The 21,738-nt window shown below is 44.6% G+C and overlaps 1 protein-coding gene across 6 annotated transcripts in view; it reads left to right on the forward strand.

Annotated features, from left to right (window-relative positions):
* The first annotated feature begins 1,388 nt into the window (after positions 1-1,388).
* The window catches only part of ADGRG2 (adhesion G protein-coupled receptor G2), a 127,838-nt gene continuing 107,488 nt past the window's right edge, over positions 1,389-21,738 (forward strand). For 5 of the 6 annotated variants that reach the window (XM_078065342.1, XM_078065344.1, XM_078065346.1 and 2 more), the window contains exon 1: positions 5,812-5,981. The gene's annotated coding sequence lies outside the window, so the exon portion shown is untranslated. Of the gene's footprint in view, positions 1,413-1,661; positions 1,726-5,811; positions 5,982-21,738 lie in introns of those variants that run through there. The other variant, XM_078065343.1, reaches the window with a different exon arrangement.

Genomic DNA, 21,738 nt, shown 5'->3' on the forward strand with positions numbered 1-21,738 from the left:
AGACGCTTAACGACTGAGCCACCCAGGCGCCCCTACAAATACTTATTTTTAAATGGGAGGGGGACTTAAGGTGTCTTCTTAGGTGAAATGGGAAAAAAATGGAATAATATACAGATGAGCCTGAAATATATCGTGGTTCCAGAAAGTAAGGAAGTGCTCAAAAAAGGAATGGACACAGGAGCCAACCTGAAAGAGCTCCCAGTGACCCACAAGCAAGGCAGTTTAGCAACAAAATGATAACATTGGATTATAACCCAAAGACTAAAATAATTATCTATGAGTGATATAAATAAATTGAATAAGTAAAGTAATGGGAGAGAAGGTACAGCTTTTCCCTATAGAAGAATTCCAGTGAATGAATGTAGAAGCCATGGGGGAAATAGTAAGCGACCTTTAGCACACCACAGTAATCACTGTCGTAGGCAGACCCACGGATGGATGCTAACACTAATAAGAGAAGTTTTGAGGAGAAACAGGGTATTTGCATAGCCTCAAAGTATCTTCCCCAAGAGGGGAACAAACTACTGTGCTATAGGGGTGTGTCTGTCCAGAGTTTTCTCCTGAAACATGCCCTGTGGTTTCACAGACAGGTAAACCAGAGACTCAGTTTAAAATTGCATGGCGAGCAGGCACCTGGCTGGCTCAGTCTTGATCTTGGGCTTGTGGGTTCGAGCCCCACATTGGGTATAGAGATTACTTAAAAATAAAACCGTTAAGAAAGAAAGAAATTGCATGGCCAGGACTTCATGGGTTCTTCCAAGAAACAAACAGGGCCATCTCTGTTCAGAGAACTTCAATTACGACTGAGCTGAGTGTGGCCTTGTCCAGAGACTTGTTCCCTGTGTCACTTTTGAAGCTATGGGCTCATCTTCCTCTCCCCAGTTTCTACCCCAAGGCCCTGGATTGCTTATTGTAGGCAGGGTGGTGGTGAATTGCACAAGCTAATGCCAGTGTGCAGATCTACTGGGATGCATTTAGTTTCCTCTCGATTCTGGGATTATTTGTGTTGGCATGAGGCCATGCTCGGCTCTTCCCAAGTTGGGACACATTCTCAGAAAGGGCTGGTCCCACCATCCTCATCTTGCTAGAGGCCAAAGTCTGGTTTCATTTTTCATTAAACTGCTATTTGTAACTTTCATCGAACAGAATGACAACATGTCCAACTGTCTTCATTCAGTATTTTCACAGGAGAGAGCCTTTTGCCTCCCACGAGAATGTGTGATTTATTTATCTCCTCCATTGTGCAATCAGTTCACCATCATTACAACTAACGCAATGTTCTAGAGAAAAATTTTGCTGTATCACATGGTGACATCACTCACATCGGCAGTGATTGGTTTTTCACCTAGATCCACCAAAGCCTACACCGCAGGGGACGGAATGGTGTGGCCAGAGGCTTTTCTGGTTTGATTGTGAGTGCCTAGGGGGCTGGGATCACCTCTTGCTCATCTTCATCTGCCCAGGGGTCAGCCATAGTAGGTATGGTAGTATTTCTACCTCTTCACTTCCTGGGTCCTTATAGGACTACATTGCCTGGCCTTCTGTGCCTGGGGGCAACTCTGAGAACAGTTCCAACTGATGAGTTGGGAGCAGAAGCGTTGCACATCAAGTCTGGGCTGAAGCATTCAAATGCTTGTGGTCCAGAGCTCTTTTCCTTCTAGCTGAGCAACCAGCAACATTTGAGAAGGTGGCTACTCAGTCAGCCTGGGTCCTTGAGTGACTGTGGTAAGTAGAGCTCTCCCTAACTTATAATGCACGCATAGCATGAGTAAGACATAAACCTTTGTTGTGTGAACTATAGAGATTTTGAGTTGTTTGTTACTGCAACATAACCTAGGCTATCCTTGCTGATACTGTAGGCATAAAATAAATGTTTGTTGCTGAATGGATGAATGATTTAAGCCAGAAAGGACTTCTGAGCAGTGGTCGCTCTAGATTTGTTTTTTGGTTTTTTTTTTAAAGATTTTTTATTTATTTATCTGAGAGAGAGAATGGGAGACAGAGAGCATGAGAGGGGGAGGATCAGAGGGAGAAGCAGACTCCCTGCTGAGCAGGGAGTCCGATGCGGGACTCGATCCCGGGACTCCAGGATCATGACCTGAGCCGAAGGCAGTTGCTTAACCAACTGAGCCACCCAGGCGCCCCTAGATTTACTAGAAAGGAGAAATTCAGTCCTGGTAATCAGGTGATAATTGTGTGGGAAGTGGGGGCCATGTTGGCTAGGGAAGTTCTCATGTTTTGCTCGTATAGTACATCGGTTTTGTTAGATGCCTCTTATTTGGGGTATTCGAATGTTGATGGGATTATGAGGGACCCAAAATACCCCAAAGCAACCCTTGCCACTACCACTAGAGTTTAGATTGATCTTGTCACCCTCTATGTATTTTACAAATGGGGAAACTGAGACCCAGACTCAGTGTAGTCTCATTTCCTGATTCTCTATCTAGTGCTTTTGCCACCCCAACATTGTACCTTTCATACCGGGCCTTCAGACAGCTTAAGAGTCACACTCTGACTGATTCCACTCCTGGCTCTACCACTTACTACCTGTGGATCTTGGGACAGCCTACTTAATCTCTCTGTGCCTCAGTTTCCTCAGCTGGACAATCCTCAGTGGGTTGCCATGAAGATTTGGTACCAAAGTATAAACTAGGGAAGAACCCTAACATGCCTGGCATGTAGCAAGTATAATGTTCATCACCATCAGGGCCACCATCGTCATTATGGTTTCTCATCCCACCATCTTGACTTACTCCCAAGTCCCATGTTTTCTTGTGCTCATTTCCCTTGGAAAATAATAAATCTGTTAGAGACCATTGCGTGGTATCTTTGCAGACTATTTGGTCCCAGGTAAAGTTGCACTTGAAATTCTAAGGAGAGAGCTGGGCCTTGAGCACTGGTGAGGTGTCCTTTTCTGCCACCTCCCTCTGCTGAGAGCCCACACTCAGGGATCCACCAGAGGGAGGGGGTGAGGAGAACAAGGCCTTCTGCCTGCTTACTCAAGTCTCTGCCATGTTTCCTCACCGACTGATGCTGGGGATCAAACTCTATCCCCACTGGCTCACATACCCTGTGGGGCAAGATCCAAATCGCCCACTCTCCAGTTGCTGGGACAGCAGTCTCTGGGCTGTGCTCCTGTAGATTTAAGATTGAACTGCAGAGCACGAGCACCAGAGCCTTCCTCCATATCACTAGACTGTGCCTGTGGAGGTGTGTGACCAGGGCCCCTCTCACGGAAAAGGCAGAGGGCCCCTTGGCTGGAGTGCTGGCCACCTCTTTGGTCCCAGCCTCTTTCCTCTTCCTTTGGTTAGGATGACAGAGTTATGTTGACCTGACTGTATGTGCCAAGGGGAATGGAAGTTTGGCTGGAAGTGCATCAAAATCTGAAATTTAATTATAGGCAAAGGAGTCTCTAATTTTTGTGTTTTATTTATTTATTTATTTATTTATTTATTTATTTTTCATTTTTGTGTTTTAGACATATTTCTTTAGAGTGTCTTTTTTTTTTAAGATTTTATTTATTTATTTATTTATTTATTTATTTATTTGACAGAGAGAGTGAGAGCAGGAACACAAGCAGGGGGAGTGGGAGAGGGAGAAGCAGGCTTCCCGTGGAGCAGGGAGCCCAATGCGGGGCTCAATCCCAGGACCCTGGGATCATGACCTGAGCCGAAGGCAGACGCTTAATGACTGAGCCACCCAGGCGCCCCGAGTGTCTTTTTTTTTTTAACAGCAAGTTTGTTTAAAGGAAAAGCATATTTATTCTGGCATCACACTTACTTTAGGAATTCAAGCAACTTTTAACATGAGGTATACAGACTTTAACTCCTTTCTTGAAGTAAAACATGCATAGGGAAAGTGCACATATCATAGGTGAGCAGCTCAATGAATTTTCACAAACCTAATACATCCATGTAGGTAGCACCCAGATAAAGAAACAAGACATCACCTTCTTATCCCCCTTGTAACTCCCTCCAGTCACCAACTTCGCAACGACCACTAACCTGAATGTTGGTTTTGCCTGTTTTACACTTTGCATAAAGGGAATCACATTGTACGTATGCTTTCACGTCTGATTTCCTTTGCTCAATATTGTTTATGAATTCCGTCTATACTCAGTGTAGCTGTGGTTCATGCTTTCTCCTCGCTGTTTGGTATTCCGTTTTGTGACTATACCACCGCAATGTTTTCAATCCATTCTAGTGCCCATGGACATTTGAGTAGCTTTCAGTCTAGGGCTATTAGAAAGACACTGCTATGAACACTCTCGTTCATACCCTTTGGTAAACATATGCACTCCTTTCTGTTGGGTATACACCTAGAAGGGCAATTGCCGGACACGGGGTAGTTGTACGCTCAGTTTCAATAGATTCTGCCAAATAGCAGTGTGTGAGATTTTTGGTGGCTCTATACAATATGAAGTCTACTTTCTAGTAAGTTGAAGATACACAAGTGTTAAGTTCGTGCAAACAGAAACAATTTAATCCTTTGGAGTATCATTAAACTGTTTATTAAAATATACTGTTTTCCCCCTTATCAGAATTCTGCCTCCAACTTGTTATGTAGCCTGGATGAGCTTCCTGACCTCCACTCTCCCTTAATCCAGCCAGTCAAAAGTCTCTCTGAAAACACTTTCCATTCATTTATCCAGCTAGAATGTTGTGAGTGTTAATAAGTTGGCGTTTGCAAAACAAATTCAACCCCTCCTGCAAAGCTGAGTACATCTTACCCCCAGGGTTGTGTCTAATACGGCAGAGTCAGCCAGGATATGCTCTGCAGACCTGCATTTTATAAACACCTTCTCCAGAGCTGTGAATGCAATTCAGAATCTAGAATCCTGTTTTGGTGGTAAAGAACAATGGAATATTCTCCTGCAGGTTTTAACAAAAGAGAATGGCACCTTTAAAGTCATAAAGCATTTTGCAAATATAGAAGCTATTTGACTATAAAGGGTAGGGTTGAAGAGAATAGATGGGCAGCAGTAAAAAGAGCCAGAGAGGGAATTCAGAGTGATTATTTTTCCCCCCTCGTCTCTACAAGTAATTAGAATTGTAGAACCGGGTCAAGGCCCCCAGGCCTCCATTTTCCCATCTGTAACATGGGGTATTTTGACAAGCTGGTTAGGTGATCTGTAAGTCCTTTCCAGATCTAGTTCTTATTCTGTGAACGTGCACGGGGAGGAGATGCTAACAGATAAGATAGAAGGGACCAGAGACAACTCACTCCATATATCCCCCCCCCCCTTTCCCCAACACACACACTCAGCAAGCAGAGTGCTGGGGATCCCAGTTTTTAGGTATCCGGTGTAACCTGTTCTTCACCAAATAACCGTGGAGCTAAAACCTTTCCCAGAACATTTTCTTCCATCGGTCTCTCCAAATCCCCCTCCAGTGGTCTGACATATGACCTCTGCATTGAGAATACTGTGGCAGAGGGGCGACCTCGGGGTTCCCACCCATCACAGTGCACGGTGCTGAAAACAGTGAAACAGGCATTTGGGTACCAGGGCGACCCCTAAAGGTGAGAGGATGGGTTTGGAGGTTGGGGGTCTCCAAGGAGCGCGCCGCAGGAGGCGCCCGGCATCCGAGGGTCGCGCGGTCCAGGGAGTCCAGAGGCCCCGCGGGGGCCTCTGCAGGGGTGGGGTGGGCTGCCCAGCCCGCGGGCCGCGATTCTCTCCCCGCCCCCCCTGCCCGGAGCTCCCCGCCGGGCTTCGGCCGGCGGCGCCACTCGCTCACGCCCTCCTCCCTCGGCGCCCCGCCCGCTCCCCACCTCTGCGTCCAGCCTCCGCGCCCAGCCTAGCCGCCGCCGAGCGCCGGACGCGCCACGCCGCGCTGGGCAGCTGGAGAGCAGGCGGGCGAGCGGTCCCGGAGCGGCGGGGGCGGCGCCCAGCCCGCGGGAAGGGGGAGGGACGCGGCCGGAGGGAGAGGGGAGAAGGAGGGCCGGAGAGCGCCAGCAGCCAGCCCGTCTGCCGGGATAGGCAGGTAAGTGCGCGGCGCAGGGATGAGTCTGTTCTCTCGGGCTCCTGAGACCCGGCCCGGGAGCTGACGACGGGCGCGGGCGGCTCGGGCGGAGCGCCTGGACCTGGAGGGCGACGGGACAGCGGGGCGAACGCTCCCTCCGCCCGGCTGCGGCTTTGAGTCGGAGCCCGGGGCCGCCCTGAAAGGCAGAGGCAGAGGGGCCGAGCTCCGGGGGCCGGCACCCCGGCGGTGGGAGAGTGCGCGCCACGGGAAAGGGGGCTCCGGCGACGCGTTCTCCGAGGGGTGGGGGGGGTGACGGCGTGTGTATCTTAAAGCTTCAAACGGACTCAAACTCTCCCCGCCCCTCCGGGAAACGGACCCATGAATCTTGTTAGCGCGGGCGGTCTTCGACACCAGACCCTTGGGGGACTCAGTTTACCGCTCCGGGCGCGGGGTGCGGCGGAGCTTGCGGAGCGCGAACGCGCCCCGGGCCCCCGACGGCTCGGCTCGGCGCGGCGCTGTCTGGCGCGACCCAGAACAGGTGGCGGGGGGCGCGGCGGGATGGAGCGGCAGCTCGAAGCCTGGGGGTGAGCATGGGGGGGAAGGAGGAGGCTGGAGGTCTCGGGTGAGAGCTTTCTGACTGGGACTTGCCCTTTCGAGGCTCCGGAACTATGTATAAGGTGAGGAGAAGGAGAGCCGACGGGCTTTGCCACAGTCGGATGAGGCAGGCGGCACAGGTTTTCCGTGGCTGCCTGGATAGTGACAGTTCTTAGTTTGTACTCTCCACACGAATGCCCTGGGAATCTTGTTAAAATGCAGATTCTGATTCAGTAGGTCTGGGGTGGGGCCCGACAGTCTGCGATTCTAACAAGCCCCCACGTGATGCTGATGCTGCGGCTCCGTGGACCACATTTTGTATGGTAGACACTGCAGAAGTACTTTCTGTCCAACAGGCTGAAAACCTAAGGAAAAGTGAGAGACTGGGAGGAGAGGTCCTAAGACTTTACAGTCCCAGCTCCACCCCAAACACACACATGAAAATGATTGCTACTCATTCAGAAGCGAAATGCTTTACTTTTCTTACTAGCTTATTAGCCAAATACATTATCTGTTGGTCGAGCCGGCTTCGTGGGCATGCAACTTGTATTTGGTTTTCATGCTTTGCTGTCGCTGTTGAAATTCTTAGTGATTTTTGAACAAGGGGCTTCGCATTTTCATTCTGTACTGGGGCTCACAAATTATGTAGCCGATCCTGTCTAATAGTCCCCATCGGCAGAAAAAGGACCCATTTCTTTGATCAGGGTTAGGAGCTGGTGGGTGATGGAGAGTGAGGGTTTATTAAGCCAAAGTCTAGCCAGATGTTGCAGTTCCTCCGTTCTTTCTTGGCTTCTCTTTGGCTATTTTAAGAGATAAGCCTGTGAGTGTAACCTCAGTTATAGGTGGTATGCCAATATTTATTGCTCTATTAATATTAATAATTAACAATTTATTAAGAACTTATTAATAGGCAATACAGTTAAGTTTGACATCATAATATTGTATTTGTATTGTATATTTGTAAACGAAGTGACAATATATGTGTTATTCCCAAAGGATTTGGGGAGACCTGTTTAGTGTCTCAAAGTTTTGCTTAGTTAAGATCTGAAAGGAGCTGGACATTGCTTGGTTTGGCTGCTTTTACAGCTCAAATGCAAATCTGGAAAACAAAAAGTAGCCAAATTGTGTAGCTGTTCAGCGGTATTGTTTTACAGGGCCTCAGCGCGATGCCAATCCCTGATCGGATTCCCATCGCTTTTATCATTTCCACATCCCTGCAAGGTGACTTTCCTTAAAAGGGGGATAGAGCAGATTTTGCTATTGAAAAACACTGAAGAAATGCAGGGTGATTTCCGTGTGAATAATTCTTGCCCGCAGACTCCAGGTGTGTGTGATTTTTCTAGCAACAAAAATGGTTGGAAACACAGAAAAGAAAAAGAAGTTGAACTTTAATTATGGAGATGATTTTGTTCAGCAGAGGGAGAAAACGTCTGAGAAGTGGAATTTCATTGGCAGGTTTGGCAGGGAAAGGAGAGCCGCTGTGTTTTTGGTACCATGAACAGCCTTCCAGAAATGGCAAAGTGAGTTTGCTCAGGTGTTAGGGAGCCAGTTAAGCTGCTTTTGGGTGGCCTGCGTGTTCCTTCCAGGGACTCTGGTGTGGTTGTGGTGTGGCTGAGTCTGGTTTGGGACTCAGGGGGGGACATCACTATATAGATTTTGGCCTCAGAGGGGGACATCACTATGTAGGTTCCTGGTGCTTTCACTGCTCATGAGAAACTGACAAACACATTTTTCCATTTGCCAAGTCCCTTTCAAATACTCACTACAAACTGGGAAGAGAACCGTTAAAAAAAAAAAAAATGGTGAGTGGGGGGCAGAGAATGTGTTTCTGTGATGTTAATAATTTGGAAGATAGAGATGAGATTCTGCCTTTAGTTAAAACCTAGGAGCTGGTTTCGATGCCTTGCTGAGAAAGGCCTTCCCTACCAAGACAGGGCAAAAAATTCTTTTAAAATGTTTATGGTTTTTACAATATGTGGGTCTTTAATCCACATGGAACTTATTCTGGGAACATGGTATGAGGTGGGGGTACTAGAAGTTAAGAAATGGGCTAAACATTTCATAAAAATTACCATGAAATAAATCCTCTCAATCAAATAAGATTCTGTGAACACTGTTCCATTTTGTAAATCTACTTAATTAATTCCTGAGTTGACTCCATGTTTTTGAAATTGAGCTATAATTTATGTATAATAACATCCACCTCCTTTATGTATAGTTTTATAAATTTTGACAGATACATATAGTCATCTAATGAGCACCATAGCAAGATAGAGAAGAATTCTGTCACTCCAGAAAATTCCTTATTGACCCTTTGTAGTCAACCTCCTCCACCACTCTCAGCCCCTGGCAACCATTGATTTGTTTTCTGTTGCTATAAGTTTATCTTTTCCAGAATGCCCTGGGAATGGATTCATGCATGATGTAGCCTTCTGAGTCTGGCTTCTTTCACCTCGCATAATGCATTTGAGATTTCTCAGTGTCCTGTGAATCAATCATCTGTTCCTTTTTATTGCTGAGTATTATTCCACAGTTTATCCATTCACTGACTTTCAGTGGTTATGGATAGGGCCAATGTGAACGTTCACAGACAGCTTCCTGTATGAACATACACTTTGATTCCACTCACGTAAGTACCTCCAAATAGGTTTGCTGGTGGATGGTACGGTAAATTTAACTTTATAAGAAATGGCCAGACTTTTCCCAAGCAGCCACACCCCAGCGCACCGCCACCGGCAATGTATGAGAGGTCCAGCTGCAAGGCATGCTTGCTGTCAGCACTTGGTATTGGCAGTTGATTTTATCTTAGCCATTCCAGTGGGTTTGTCGTGGCAGTTCTTTGTGGTTTTAGTTTGCACTTCCCTGATGACTAGTGATGTTGAGCATCTTTTCATGTGCTTTTTGGTCATTTGTATGTCTTTTATGAAATGTCTGTTTTTCTAAATTGTATTGTCTGTCTTCTTGAATCATGAGAATTCTGTATATATCTATATCTGGATACAGGTCAGATATCTATTGCAAATATTTTCTTTTAGTCTGTGGTTTGCCTTTTCGTTTTATTTTCTTTTTGTGATGTGAGAACACTTAACTTGAGATCTACGCTCTTAAATTTTTAAGTGTACAGTAGAGTACTGTTAACTATAGGCGCCATGTTGAACAGCCGATCTCTAGAACGGATTCATTGTGCACAACCGAAGCTTTATGCCCGTTGAACGCCAACTCCCCACTTCCCCCTCCCCCAGCCCCTGACAACCACCATTCTACTCTTTGTTTCTATGAGTTTGACTATTTTATTTGACTTACACATCGTGAAAGTGGAATTAATGATTTTTTTTTGAAGAGCAGAAGTTCTCAATTTTGATAAAGTCTAATTTATCAGGTTTTGTTCCTTCTATAGATAGCAGTTTTAGTAACCTGTCTGATAAATCTTTGTCTACCTCATGTTTACCAGGATTTTTTTCCTGTGCTTTCTTCTGGACATTTTATAGTTTTGTCATTTATATGTAGGTTTATGGCTTCATTTCGGTTAACGGCTTCATTTCGGTTAACTTTTGTATGGGTCAAGATTCACTTTTGTTCCTATAGATAGCCAGTTGTTGCAAAACCATTTGTTGAAAAGACTGTATTTCCTTCCTTGTATCCCCTTGGCCCCTTTGTCAAAAATTAATTGACCGTATATGTGTGGGTTTGTTTATTATTTATGTATTTATTTTAGAGATGGGGGTATGCTGGAGAGGGGTAGAGGGAGAGACAGAGAGAGAGAGAGAGGTCTTAAGCAGGCTCCATGCCCAGTGCAGCCTGACACGGGGCTCAGATCTCACGACCCTGAGATCATGACCTGAGCCAAAATCAAGAGTCGGATGCTTAACTGACTGAGCCACCCAGGCGCCCCTGTGTGGGTTTATTTTTGACCTCTGTTCTGTTCCATTGATCTGTATGTCTGTCCTTTTGTCTATACTACATTGTAGGTCTTACACATTCTTGTTAGGTGAATTCCTAGATTGTTTTGTGGGTGTAATTTTTATTGCTTTAAAAAATTGTATCATTTATTGCCATTTCATTTATAATTTGAAAGAACCTTGCATAGAAGGTTATTTATTTTTTTGTAGGTCTATCATATTCAAGCCATGTTACTGAACTTTTATTAGTTCAAATTTCTTCCAGTCAGTTTTCTTGGATTTTTAAGGTAGACAGTCAAACTCTCTGGAAATGAAACAATATAGGGATTTCCCCTCCCCACCCTCCATTTTCCCCCCCATTTTACTTGCTTGCCTTAGTCGCTAGGCTTCCCTCCAGGGCACTGTTGAGGAGTATCTGATTTGGGTGGGAATGATTCTAACACTTTACTACTAGGTATTGTGCTTGTGGTAGAGTTCTGGTCTTTATTTTTACAGCCTTCAGGAAGTTTTTTTTGCATTTGGAGCTTCTGAACGTCTAAAGTTTGATTTTAAAATTTTGTGTTCTGCTTAGATTATTTTTTTCCATTGAAAAAGCCTAACAGTTTAGAGGTGAGTCACTCTTCCCAGCTTCTATGGAGGGTCATATTTTGATCTCCCTGGAGGAGAAGGTAAAGTGTAATATAAGTCAATTGTTTTATTTAGACTATGAAGATACTACCTTTGGAGCTTTTTATAATGTCCTCATTTGGGAGGATGCCAGATACAGCAAGAAAGGGAGAAAATAAAGGGACAGATTATATAACCTACTTATGAATAAATAAGGTAGCTTTTGGTAGTGTTTTCAAACTTCCTGCCCGCCATCCATAGTGAGAAGTATATTTTATATCTCAGCCTAGTCTGAACCTACTTGTATATGATTGAAATAGAATCTCGCAAAGTCTTATGCATTTTGCCTTTGTGCAGTGTATTCTGATATTTTCAGTTTTCTTCCATCTGTTCTATTTCATTTAAAAATGATGGGGGCACCTGGGTGGCTCAGATGGTTAAGCATCTGCCTTCTGCTCAGGTCATGATCTCCAGGTCCTGGGATCGAGCCCCACGTTGGACTCCCAGCTCAGCCAGGAGTCTGCTTCTCCCTCTCCTCTGCCTCTCCTCCGCTTGTGCTTTCTCTGTCTCTCTCCCTCTCAAATGAATAAATAAAATCTTTAAAAAAAAAATAAAATAAAATAAAAATGATGATCCTTGCCCTATAAATGGATTCGACCACCCTTTCAAAAAACACTGTTTTATAAAACCGTCCCTTTAGTTTCTAAGCCCCCAGACTGCTGAACTGTGTCCTAGACAGATTCATTTTATATCCGATCCTGCTATGCTGCAAAGTAAGACGTTTGTCTCTTGAATTACTGTGTAGCCTCTAAACCAGCATCCACCCTTGACCCCTCAGAACAGCTTGTAAATTCAGTCTTGTAAACCCACTGCTCAAAACCCTCTAATAACCTCTCCCACACTTCGAATAAGACCCCATTTCCTCACTGTAGCCTCTGAGGCCCTATACGTCCTTTACCCCTATTCTCACACTTCCCCAAACACAGCAGCATTTCATCAGCTAGATGTTCACGTAGCTTGTTGCCTTGTTTCATTCGTGCCTTCTGCGCCTTCTCTGACCGATGTTCCAACACAACATTCCCTACTAACCGCTGTGGATCGCCGTCCCCACATTCTGCTTTTGTTTTCTTCATAACAACTGTTATCTGCAATTGTATCATTTAATTATTTGTTTACTGATTCCTTGTCTTCTTTTCCCTGCTAGAATGTAAGTTCCCAGAGAGTGAGGACTTTGTGTATCTTGCTCAGTGTTGTGTTCTCAGGAGCTAGAACAGGGGGACATAGTAGGTGCTCAATAAATATTCATCAACCGGATGAATGAGTGTGCCTGGAATCTAGAAGAAATCAGGCCACTAATCCTAAGAGAAGTCCAATGTACTCTGCCTTTCTGTTCTGTTCTGTTTTAGTGTGGAACTTTCTATTGGTTAAAGATGGAGTATATTTTAATGTAAGCAGTTCATTAATCAACAGACATCTGGTATCTACTCCATTTCTGATTCTGTGATGGTAATAATGATAGCCAATAGCTAATATGAGCAGGCACTGCTCTCACTACTTTACATATAGTCACTCATTTAATCCTTCCAACTTCTAGAGGCAAATGCTACTATCATTTTACAGATGCGGAAACTGAGGCACAAGAGGTTAAGTAACTTGGCCAAGGTCATACGAAAGGTAACTAATGGATCTAGGGTTTGAACACAGACCATGTGGTTTCAGAGCCTACACAGTGCTCATGGCAACAAGGAGCATACACAGTTCCTAACCTTTATCAACACGTCATGTTTATGGCCTTTATTCTCTTAAAGAGTGGTTCTCAACCAGGGCCGATTTTGCCCCCCTTTGGAGACATTCATTCAGCAATGTTTGGAGACATTTTTGGTTGTCGTGACTGGTAGAGGTTGGGGTGCTACTGACATCTAGTGGGTAGAGACCAGGGACGTTGCTAAACATCCTGCAATGCACAAAACCCCCACCCCTCCTGACCCCGACCAAGCATGATCTGGCTCAAAAGCCCATAGTGTTGGGCTTGAGAAATCCTGCCTTAGCACAGTAGTTCCGAAAGCTGGCTGCCCAATCAAACCACCTGGGAAGTTTTCGGAATAAATACGGACATCTAGGTGCAGGTCCTGACCTTGGTAAACCTCGAGTGGACTTTCAGCATTGCCCAGCAAGCTTACTGTGCTTGGAGGGTAGGTTTCCTTTTCTCTTCTCCAAAACAACTGTTTGGCACCTTTTATTTTGTCAGTCCTCCTACATCGCTGCTGACTCTGGCTCATTAGACGGCAGCCTCCTTAGATCCTCGGCGCCCAAACTCCCAACATGCCCACATTCGTACAAATACTAAATATTCGGGATGCCTGGGTGGCTCGGGTTAAGCGTCTGCCTTCGGCTCAGGTCATGATCCCAGGGTCCTGGGATCGAGCCCCACATCGGGGTCCCTGCTCCGCGGGAAGCCTGCTTCTCCCTCTCCCACTCCCCCTGCTTGTGTTCCTGCTCTCGCTCTCTCTCTCTGTGTCAAATAAATAAATAAAATCTTTAAAAAAAACCCAAACAAACAAATACTAAATATTCATGGTGCTCCCCACTGGTGCTGTGAAACTGAATGAAACAATTCCGGTGTGTCAAAGACTGGCTGCTTTTCTGGGCTCTGGACCTCTTATCCTCTTTACCTTCTCAAGGACATATTCCCCCCCCCCACCTTTTTGAAAGCTTTTTATGTGGAGGGGTGCCTGGCTGGCTCAGTTGGTAGAGCACCCCACTCTTAATCTCAGGGTCATGAGTTCAAGCCCCATGTTGAGTGTGGAGCCTACTTAAAACAAATCAAAGCTTGAATTTGGAAATAATTTCAAACCTTGTAAGTAAGTTGCAAAAATAAAAATTGTACAGAGAACACCCATATACCCTTTGTCCAGATTCCTCTATTGTTAGCGTTTTACCCCATTTGCTTTCTCCCCTGCACTCTTGCGCACACACATCCCTGGTCTGAGCCATCTGAGGATGTTACATGCAGCATGGCCTTTACTCGTAAGCACTTCAGTATGGGTTTCCTAAGAATAAGAATATTCTCTTACATAACCACAGCGCTGTTGGCAACTTTGGTAAATTTAACATCGATATTATACTGTTACCTAATCTGCTATTTGTTTTTGTCTGTTTGTTTGTTTACCTAATCTGCTATTTGTCTTCCAAGTTAGACAATAGACGTGATAACATCCTTTACAGCATTTTTTCCTTCTGGCACAGGATTTGCTCTAGGGGTGTTGGCATTTAGTGGTCTCGGTCTCTTAGCCTCTTTTCGTCTGGAACATTCCACAGCCTTTCTTTGTCTTTTATGACATTGGCAGTGTGGGGAAGGAAACGTAATTTTCCCTCTACAGACCCCCTGTGATACAAGACAGATTAACAAGAGAAAAACAAAGAACTTGAATAACATGTGCACCCAGGACAACTGAGTAACTCTGCGAAATGGCCCAAGTCACCACCTTAAGCGCCATCTCCAGCTAAGGCCCAAAGAAAATTTGGGGGCAGAGGGTGGAGAGGCGGTTATGGGAGGTGACCAGGCCAAGCACAGTAAATACCGGTAGGGCTGTGATGCAGATTTAAGTCCTGCCTTCTCTACTGACCAGAGATTCTAGAGATTTAGAGTCATCCCCTTCTCCCTGGTAAAGAGAGGAGGACACCCTCACAGATGGAGATTTTCCTTATTCATGTAAATGTCTCTTACAAAAGGGTAATGTCTAAGGGTTTTCAGAGCTTCTCTTGTGTCTGCTTTTCTTAGAAATCATCAGTTTAAAATAATCCTTAGGCCAGGGGCGCCTGGGTGGCTCAGGCGTTAAGCGTCTGCCTTCGGCTCCGGTCATGATCCCAGGGTCCTGGGATCGAGCCCCGCATCGGGCTCCCCGCTCAGCGGGAAGCCTGCTTCTCCCTCTCCCACTCCCCCTGCTTGCATTCCCTCTCTCGGTGTGTCTCTCTCTGCCAAATAAATAAATAAAATCTTTAAAAATAAATAAATAAAATAAAATAAAATAATCCTTAGGCCAAAGAGGCATATTTTGGGGTGGCAAATGCTTCTCCCCTTCAGCATTTAGGATGCATACAGACCATCTCCCTCTCTTTTTAAGAGAACAGTCATCATTTTGGGTTTGTTTGATGTTTCGGGTGATTAGATACAGATTATGCATTTTGGGCCACAATAGTGCGTAGATGATGTTGTGTCCTCAAGGTATCACACCTGGAGGCCCGCGATGCCCAGATTGTGGTGCCTAAATGGGGTGTCATGATCGGATGGGGGCCCGCAAATGTGGGGCAACAATCGGGTGGAGGCCAAGGGCGCAGGTGAAAGGATTCACCCGAGGCAGAACAAAGGAGATCGAAGTTTATTGGCTACAGCGGGGGAGCTGCAGGCAGGACTGCAGAGGAGAGGTTGTCTGCAGTGAGGCAGTGGGTGGGGCTGTTTTTAAGGGGGGGAGATGGGGAGGTAGGGCGACATATGGAACCTTCCCCTTTTCTGGGAACTGTGCCTAGTTGTAAGTAGCCCATTGGTTAGTTAGGGCCTAGGGATATTTTGAGGTGGGTGGCCTGATGGGCTCAGCCAGGGCGTCACTGAGGCCCGGTCTGCGTCCCATTGCTCAAGCCTCTTTGCCTAAAAGTGGCCTCCACACGGATGTCCCTCTCTTCTTGTTGATGATGTTAATTTTGATCACCTGGTCCAGGTGTTGTCTAATTTCTCCAGTGTGTGGTTACTGGTTTCTTCTTTCCTAGTGAGTCATCTGCGGGAAGACACAGATAGCCTACTCCTCATCAGTGTTTCTCTCCAGATTTTGCATTCAGTGGTGATTTTTGCCTGATCCAGTCCTTAATATGATGGCTGAAAATAATGAGTTTCCAACTCTGATATTCCCTCTATATTTGCCAGTTGGCCCTCACCAAGACCTCTTCCTCCTTCCTCATTTATTTTTTTATTCATGTATTTATTATTGGTATGGACTCCTGAATTCCTGTTTTTTTCAGTGGTTTATAATTCATTGCTGTACTTAATGATTTTAGTTCTCATGTTGTGAAGAACGTAATTCTTAATCCTGTGTCCCTCCTTCTTTCCTGCTTCAATGCACCCCTCTCTCTTTTCTGGATCATTTTCATTAGCTTACAGTCATGCTCTAATATAGAATATCTTGTTTGTCTCCACAGCCCCTTCCTGTTGTCTCCCCATTACTAGTCACCCCTTCTCAGAGGAGCCTTTTAAAAGACCGCACATACTTCATCACCACACATTCTTCCCCTGTCTGATCTAGTTAGGGTCCTGTCCTGATTCTCTTCTCTCTACAGCCTCTCCTTACGTGACCCCCCAGCCTCATGGCCACTACCTGCAGCCATGACCTTTCCTGCCACTCAAGAGTCACTAACCCATTCTTTTAAAAACATTGTATATACTTTCCCACTCCCCCAACTTTGTTGAAGTATAATTGCCGAATAGGAATTGTGTATGTTTAAGGTGTACAATTTGCTGTTTTGATATAGGTATATGTTGTGAAGTAATCACCACACTTAAGCTAACTAACGGCCACCACCTCACATAGTTACCTTTGTTTTGGTGTGTGTGTGAGCAGTTAGGATCTACCCTTTTAGCAAACTTCAAGTATACAATGCAGGTATTGTTATCTGGAGTCACCATGTTGTACATTAGATTCCAGAACTCATTCATTTACACTGATTTTAAAAGTGAACTCCAGGGGCGCCTGGGTGGCTCAGTCGTTGGGCGTCTGCCTTCGGCTCTGGTCATGATCCCAGGGTCCTGGGATTGAGCCCCGCGTCGGGCTCCCTGCTTGGCGGGGAGCCTGCTTCTCCCTCTCCCACTCCCCCTGCTTGTGTTCCCTCTCTCGCTGTGTCTCTCTCTGTCAAATAAATAAATAAAATCTTAAAAAAAAAAAAGTGAACTCCAGCCTCCTTAGCATGGCATTCATACCACACTAACCTCTGTGAGATTAAAATGTAGAGTCGATCTCATTGTCTCAAAAAATATCTGTGAGATTTTTATACTGGCTCAAAAATATCATTGAGAAATACTACAAAGCAATGTTGATAAATTGACCAATTCTAAGAATGTTGAAAGTTTTGGGGGGAATTTGAAACATGAAAAGGCTCAGAAATGGGAGCTGTAGAAATGAAAAATGGGGAAGAAGGCACAGAAAAAATCATGCTCTTAAACATTTTGTGTTTTTGAAATATTAAAATTAAAAAATCTTGAAACAAAAAAAGACTTACTAATCCACATGGATATCTAATTGGCATTCTGAATCCGAGTTTCCAAAGCAAAATCGGATTCTCTGCCACCCCGCCCTGGGCCAAACCTGATTCTCTCCCCATCTCTGTCTATGGCACCACCATCCACCCAGTTGCCCAAGCCCCAGGCCTACAAATTTCATGCCCCACATCCAAAGCTCATCAGCAAATCTTGTCAATTTGGCTCCCAAGGTATATCCCAGGTGTTCTCTCTACCTTCACTCCTCCACCTATGTCAGTCTGCCACCATCTTGTTCTTGGATAATTGCAGTGGCCTCCTATTATTCCATTTCCCATACAGTAGCTAGAGCATCTTTTTAGAAGCATTAATTGGATGTCACTCCCCTACTGTTCACCTGTCCCTGTTGAGGACCACTATCCTCCTTTTCATTCTTCCAGCACATCAAGCTCCTTTTGGTCTTTTGACTAACTGTTCACCCTGCAATGTTCTCTTTGTCCCCTCCCCAATCTTTCTATGGCTGGTTTCTCAACATTTATATCTCAGTTTAAATATCACCTATGATCACTTGATCTAGAATAGCCAACATGTTACCCTCTGTATCCTTCTCATCTTTTTAATTCTCAACATTGCGCTTTATCATTATATTAGTTTTCTTGTTTATTTGTATATTTATTGTTCCCCCTTCCCTCTCCTCTCCTTAAGCTAGAGTGTGAGTAGGACCCAGACTTTAACCACAGTGCCTAGAATAGTGTTTGACATATAGTAGGTATTCAATAAATATTTGATCAATGAATGATACATTTAAATTGCCTAACATAATTTCCAGCACTTGGAAGACACTAAATATTCTTTTTCTAACATGAGTGTCCATCTCTTTCTGGGGCTAAGTCCAGAAGCTTCTGGTGAGAACAGTGATTTGATAAACAGATGCATATGCATGTGTTAGGATCCTAATTATTAGACATTCCAGACAAAGGGGAATTACATTTTACCAAGAAAAAAAAACCCAAAAAACAAAACAGTGCTAGAATTCCAGAAATCAGCAGTGTCACATTTTTCAGTGTGGGACTTTCCTGGCCCTTCTCACTATAAGACTGGGTCTCAGATTTTTAAATTGACACGTTTTGGGTGCCTGGGTGGCCCAGTTAAGCATCTGACTCTTGATTTTGGCTCAGGTCATGATCTCAGGGTCATGAGATAGAGCCCCGTGCTGGGCTCTGTGCTCAGAGTGGAATCTGCTGGAGATTCTCTCTCCCTCTCCCTCTGCCTCTCCCCCGCTCTCTCTCTCTAAAATAATAAATAAAACAAATCTTTAAAAAATTGACATGTTTACCTTGACATCGAGACCTGTGAATTTTCTAAACCCTCTAGGTATTCACGAATTGAATTATGTGGGAGAGGGAGAGAAAGATTGGAAGGATGTGTGCCAAAGTGGTTTCCCTTTTAGGCATTATTTGAAGATTAGCTGTGGGTTTTTTTGTAAACTCTTGTAGTGGGTTCTGTATGGTACTAAGGGTTCCAGGAAAAATCAGTACAAATGAACTCAACTAGTGTTTATGTTATACAGATGATTAAATTTTGATAGAATGTGTCACATGTTTTAGGCTATTTGGAGAAACCATTACCCTTGACCCAGTAGGATTTATATTCTTTTTTTTTTTTTTTTTTGAGATTTTATTTATTTATTTGACAGAGAGATAGAGAGAGAGCTCAAGTAGGCAGAGTGGCAGGCAGAGGGAGAGGGAGAAGCAGGCTCTCTGCTGAGCAGGGAGCCGGACGTGGGGCTCGATCCCAGGACCCTGGGATCATGACCTGAGCCGAAGGCAGCCGCTCAACCGACTGAGCCACCCAGGCGCCCCACGATTTATATTCTTTAATTGAATCAAATGCTCATTGTACTCATTGTTCATACATGAGTCCACAGCTGTGTACCATTATTCACTCGTAATATTTGTCACCTATGCATCATTATTAGTCATTTTCTTTGAGTAATCAGCATCTGTCTTTAGTGAGAGGAGGCAAGGGTGTCAGGTACCATTTCATGGATATGGATATATTGAGTCTTATTCTTTTTGACTCATTTGTGAAAATGGATTAAGTGTATATACATATATTTTTAATTTATTATTATTTTTTAAAGATTTTATTTATTTGACAGAGATAGACACAGTGAGAGAGGGAACACAAGCAGGGGGAGTGGGAGAGGGAGAAGCAGGCTTCCGCTGAGCAGGGAGCCCGACGTGGGACTTGATCCAGGACCCTGGGATCATGACCTGAGCCGAAGTTAGACGCTTAATGACTGAGCCACCCAGGCGCCCTATTATTATTATTTTTAAAGATTTATTTATTTTAGAGAGAGAGCGAGAGAGCACACAAACAGGGGGAGGGGCAGAGGGAGAGGGAATCTCAAGCAGAAGGAGAGGAAGGGAGTTTCAAGCAGGTTCCGACTCCCCGCTGAGCACAGAGCCCAATGCGGGACTCCATCTCACAGTCCTGAGATCATGACCTGAGCCGAAATCAAAAGTTGGCCTCTTAAGTGACTGAGCCACCCAGGTACCCCCTACATATATTTTTTAAATTAAACCTTTTATTGAAATACACATTATACATATTATAAATGAACAACTCAATGACTTTTCATGAACCACACACACCTGTTACCAGCCCCCACATGAAGAATCAGAACATGAGCAGCAACCGAAAGCCCCCTTCATGTCTCCTTCTGGTCACTACCTCCCAAAAGTAGCTACTATTCTGATTCAAATGTCACAGATTCATTTTGCCCGTTCTTGAATTTCATATATATGGTACCACTCAGGACATCTGACTAATTTCACTCAGTGTCATTTGTGAGATTCATCTGTATTGTTGTGTGTACTCACAGTTGCCATATTCTATTTATGACTGTACCACAATTTATCCTTTCTGCTGTCCATGGACCATTGGCTTGTTTAGTTTTTGGCTTTTATAAATAGTGCTGTGAGAAACACTCCTGGACATATCTTTTGATGAACACATGTGTGCATTACTATCCAGTAAATACCGTAGGGGAGGAAAATAATTTCCCATCTACACTTTCAAGGTTCTTGGCGGAGACCTCCCCTGCCCCCCACTGGAATAAAAGACAGATTAACAGGAGAAAAACAAATTTATGTATACCTCCTGCATGCATGGGAGAGACACAGGAAAACTGAGTAACTCTCCCAAATTGTGCAACATCATTTTAAATGCCATCTCCAGCTAAAGACAAAAGAAGATGTTGGGGTGGTGGGGAGTCAGTTATGGGAGGTTACCAGGAAAACCACAATAGACAAGGGTAAGGTTGTTATGCAGCTCTAAGTCCTTACCTTCTCCATCGATAACAGTTTCTAGAGATTGGGGTATCTTCCTGGTACACAAAGGGAAACTCCCTTATAAATTGATATTGCCCTTATAAATGTAAATGTGTCTTACAAAAGGGTACCTTCTGGGTGTTCGGAGCTCCTCCTGTGTCTGCTGTTTCTTAAAAATAATCAGCCTCAAGATAATCCTTATGCCAAACAGGCACATTTTGGGGTGTCCTATTCTGCTTCCCTTGAATACCTAAAAGAATGCTTTAAATATATAGTTAACCCTTGAACAACGTGGGTTTTTGAACAGTGCAGGTCCACTTATATGTGGACTTTTTACAATACAGTACTGCAAATGTGTTTTCCTTATGATTTTTTTTTAAGATTTTATTTATTTGAGAGAGAGATAGCCAGAGAGCATGAGCAGGGGGAGGAGCAAAGGGAGAGGGAGAAGCAGGCTCCCCGCTGAGCAGGAAGCCTGATGTGGGGCTCGATCCCAGGACCCTGGGATCATGACCTGAGCTGAAGGCAGATGCTTAACCTACTGAGCCACCCAGGCACCCTGATTTTCTTTCCTTTTTTTTTAAAGATTTATTTATTTATTTGAGAGAGAGAGCAAGGGAAGGGGTGGGGGGCGGAGGGAGAGGGAATCTCCAGCAGACTGCTCGCTGAGCTTGGAGCCTGGCACGGGGCTCTATCCCACAGCCACGAGATCATGACCTGGACCGAGATCATGACCTGGACCGAAATCATGAGTTGGATGCTTAACCAACTGAGCCACCCAGGCACGCGCCACCCCCCCTTATGATTTTCTTAATGTTTTTTTGTCAGCCCACTTTATTGCAAGAATACAGTATGTAATACATATAACATGAAAAATATGTGTTAATTGACTGTTTATGTTATCAGTAAAGTTTTGGATCAATGGCTAGCTATTAGTAGTTAAATTTTGGGAGAGTCAAAAATTATATGCAGACTTTCAACTGTGTGTGTGTGGGGGGGGAGGGCCAAATATGCCTAAGCCCTGCATTATTCAAGGGGCAACCATTCCTAATCATTTTCACAGTTGTCAATTACTTTTTCCTCTGCATGCAGTTAGGATTAGT

Source organism: Halichoerus grypus, chromosome X, assembly GCF_964656455.1.
Source record: "Halichoerus grypus chromosome X, mHalGry1.hap1.1, whole genome shotgun sequence".
Classification (NCBI taxonomy): Eukaryota; Metazoa; Chordata; class Mammalia; order Carnivora; family Phocidae; genus Halichoerus; species Halichoerus grypus.